The 4,370-nt window shown below is 37.7% G+C and overlaps 1 long non-coding RNA gene across 1 annotated transcript in view; it reads right to left on the reverse strand.

Moving 5' to 3' along the window:
• Positions 1 to 1,173, reverse strand: part of LOC106316418 — a 4,683-nt gene extending 3,510 nt beyond the window's left edge. Inside the window, exon 1 of the long non-coding RNA XR_001264822.1 lies at positions 508 to 1,173. This is a non-coding gene — a long non-coding RNA (uncharacterized LOC106316418). The remainder of the gene's footprint in view (positions 1 to 507) is intronic.
• Positions 1,174 to 4,370: the final 3,197 nt, after the last annotated feature.

The raw sequence follows: 4,370 nt of genomic DNA on the forward strand, positions 1-4,370 counted from the left end.
CTCTTTCAGCTTAGATTATAATTGATTACAATGAGAGTTCTTTATACCCAACACACACACTAGACAAATGAGAGGAAGAAGACAAAGAGAGATAGATCTGGATTCAAAATGAATGGTTGGGATGAGAGGATATGAATTAATTTGAATTGAATGGTTGAGATGCAGGAGAGCTTCCAATGTGATAGTGACAGCTTCTAACAGTCATCTTTCTTCTCTCCAACATGTTATTTTAATCCTCACTTGTCCAGCCTCTCTCTCCAAAGGCCAGAACCTAATTTGAATTCAAATTTACCTCTCAAGTTGAAGTTGCACGAATTTCACTCTTAGGCTCAAGTCTGGCACTCAAGTCTCAAGTCTGGCAGCTTACATCTCAAGTCTGGTGCTTCTTATAAAACCTTATAAAACCTTTATAAAACCTTATAAAACCTTATAAGACCTTATAAGTATTTTCAAGTATGGCAACTTAATTCTCAAGTCTAGCTGCTTAATTCTGCCTCATGTCAACACCGTGTCGGTCCCAAAACGTACAGGATGTACCGTTGCATAATCCGAACGGGATACAAAGACGTGAACAAAGACGGAGACGACTTTGAAGACGAGCTCGTGGATAGCATTGCGAGTTTATCCAGCTGGAATCCGAAGGCTCGGGATCAAACAGAGACCGTTCTGCACATGACGGTCGGCTTGCGGTTGTGAAAACCTCAAACAAGTTCGGAACAAGGCTGTCCCGGTCCATATCAGACGCTAACATAGCGGGAAGCAGCAGCTCGAGGTCTCAGACGACTGTGAGTAATAGCAAGTCGCCGGTGCTGAAGAGACTGAAAGCGGAGTACGAGCAAGAGCTTCCGAAGCTGAGCATGAGGAGGAGATTTCAGTTCAGACCGATGGATACAACGTTCAGACAGCCGCAAGTGAAGGAAGAGTTGTTTGATTTGGTTGAGGCGAAAGATGCTGAGGTGGCTTATATAGTCGGGCATGGTCACGTGAAGGCGAAACGGAACTCAACGTATGCAAAACAGTTGGTGATAGATGTGGCTTACTCCTTCTTGAGGAAGAACTGTCGTAGCCCTGCCGTGATGTTGAATATTCCTCATATTTGCTTGATTAAAGTAGGTATGAATTATTATTTGTAGTGTAGTGAGAAAGAGAGGAAAGAGTTCTGATTTTAATTGTGTTTTAAAAAATTCTGTGGGAGTTTGTTTTTGTTAATTTTGGTTGATAAAAGTATTGTGTGACAAACTCACAATCACAATTGACAATATCAATTGTTTTCGGTTTTTAGTTAATTTCGAATAGCATATTTATTGAAGGTCTTAGGTTGGGTCTCTTAGCGTAATATAAGATACGATTTCTTAGCTTTTAACTAAAAACTAAGAGACGTCTCTTATATCTCTTATTTAAGAGATGTCTCTTAAATTTTTAGTTAAAAGTTAAGAGACTGTATTTTATATTACGTTAATAGACTCAACCTAAAAGACCTCCAATAAACAAGAGCATCATTATCCCAAAGATCTTTTTAGGGTCTCTTAATTGTTTTTTAATACTTTTAAGTATTGGTTGTGGGGTTAGAGATTTAGTTAAGAGACTGGAACATTTATGTCCTCCAATGTAGATATTTTAATTAAGGGTTCATAAAAAAATATTAAACATTTTTTTATTAGAAGATAAAATTTACTGATTAGATAAAACATAGTAAACTAACATTTTAAACATAGATTTTCAAAGATTAGTAAAATAAACGAAAAATAATTTGAAAGAAGCATCTGAACTAAGTTGTTGTTTTCATTACGTCCAAATTTAGGTCATATATGTTCAACCAAATCATCTTTCAGTTGTTGGGGCATTTGCCTATCACGAAATCTTGTTCGAACACCCATCATCTTGGCAATATTTGTAGGGATATCTGTATAATACGTGAGATCGACATGTGAACTTCTGTGGTATTCCCCTTGTTGGAACTCTGAAACATCAAATTGAGTGTATCCATCTCGTTCGTCTTCTACTATCATATTATGGAGTATGATACATGCTCTAATAATCTTCCCAATTTTGACTTTATCCAAAAAGTGCTGGATTTTTAACAATTGCAAAGCGAGCTTGCAAGACTCCAAAAGCACGCTCGATATCTTTTCGGACAGATTTTTGACGTTGAGCAAATAAAACTGCTTTCGGCCTTTGTGGTATTGGAATTGGATAAAAGTTACCCATTCAGATAAATACCATCGGTGAGATACTATCTTCCTTTGACAGAGAAAGTGACTTGAGGAGCTTGATATTTTATTGTGTCATCAAAAGCAGGTGAGCGATCAAGAACATTGATATCATTTAAGTTACTTGGAGGTCCAAAAAACGTATGCCATATCCAGAGATCATACGAAGCAACCGCCTCTAAAACGATTGTTGGTTTACCCGAACCACAAGAATATTGCCTTTCCAAGCGGTGGGACAATTCCTCCACTCCCAATGCATACAATCGGTGCTTCCTATCATCCCGAGAAATCCACGATGCTCTCCAATATCAAGTAGACGTTGAAGATCAGCCGGTGTTGGTCTTCTTAGGTACCCACCGCCAAACAGATAAATTATTCCTTCCACAAAATTCTCCAAACATGACCGAGCTGTTGTTTCCCCAAGTCGGAGGTATTCGTCAACCGTATCAGCCCCATTACCATATGCCAAGACACAAATGGCTGATGTACACTTTTGGAGTGCTGAGAGACCAAACCTCCAAGACCATCTTTCTTTTTGCGAAAGAAGTCAACTTCGTTGGAGAGTCGATCAACAATGTGCATGAACAATGTCTTGTTCATTCTAAAATTTCGTTGGAAAAAAATTTTAGGATACGTTGGAGTTTCACTGAAATAATCATTCCATAAACGTACATGACCTTCTTCATGATTTCTTTCGATATAAGCTCATTTTTTTCTTTTTTTTCCTTTATTCTTCTTGATCACCATGAATGATAAAATTCTCAAAGATTTGATCAAAATGTATCATCAAATGATTCCTCTAAAATGTTTTGAGAAGAAAAAGACATATATGTTGTGATTAAAGAAAGAGTGTTGTGAATAAAGAGAGAAGATGACTTTGGTGTTGTGAATAAAAATTCTTGTTGTGAATGGGAAGAGAGAATGTTGATTTAAGAGAGAAAAAGAGAGAAAGCAAGAGTGTTTGTTACAAGTCGAGAGGGTTTGTTATATAGACACAAGTGTTTGTTACAAGTGTTCTTTACAAGTCCATGACATACTACAAGACATAAACATGTGACAACAATGACACACAAGTACAATGTCATTATGTCCGTGGCAAACAAAGCTCTCAATGCTCCCACTACAAGACATAAACATGTGACAACCAATGACACACAATACATGTGTCAACCACTCAATGCGGCCACTCCGTGACATAAGAAGCTCTTAATGCCTTCACTCAATGCTCCCACTACAAGACATAAGAAGCAGAATAAAATACATGTGAGAACTTAAAACGCAGAGACATAGGAGCTTCCATTTATAGTTAATCAATGAATTAGAATCAGAACATGTACCTGTCTTGAAACAAAAAGATGGAACTGAACATGTACAATGAGCTACAGTTTTTCAATTTTCTTGACATGCAAAACAATGAGCAGAACAATGAACACAAGAACATGACAGAACAAACTTATATTAAGACAAGAGAACATGCACATTTATATTAAGACAATAGAACATGAAACATAACCAGAGTTACAGAACAAACAACAAACAACAAAAAAGCAACTTCAACAGATTCTTGTTTATCTAATTACACAGCAACTCATCTAATTACACAGCAACTCATTAATCAACTTCTTCTTCAGAGCTTCTTCATAATCAGCTAGCAGTTCTTGTTTTGCAATGAGACTATCCAGAAGCTTCATTTTCGACAGCTTTTCCTTCAAAGCCAAATCATGCTGCTTGATTCTCCACATAGTCTGAAACTCATACAGTTCATTCCCCTCAACCATCGGTTTTTTCCCATGGGCTTTTGCTGCCTTAACACCCATGGGACGAGTGGTTCCTTCATCAGCTACAGCACTATCGATTTCATTTGCTTGACGACATGCTGAATATGAACCATCCTCACAGTTTCTCCTTTTGGAGCTTCCTTCATTTCTAGCCGAACGAAGACAGGTCACACCACTTCTGGTCATTGCAAAGCTCCTTCCAAGTATGTTCAAGGGTGAACTTCTCTTCGTGGTTATTGAAGAAGATATTGTGGACATGTTTGAGAACATCATTCTCGTTTTGACCACTAGTTTTCTCTCTGGTTGCTGCTTTATACGCTCCACAAAACTTGCACACTAAGTCATTGATCTTGTGCCAACATTGTTTACAGTGTGATGCCTC

The sequence above is a fragment of the Brassica oleracea genome, chromosome C9, assembly GCF_000695525.1.
Source record: "Brassica oleracea var. oleracea cultivar TO1000 chromosome C9, BOL, whole genome shotgun sequence".
NCBI lineage: Eukaryota > Viridiplantae > Streptophyta > Magnoliopsida > Brassicales > Brassicaceae > Brassica > Brassica oleracea.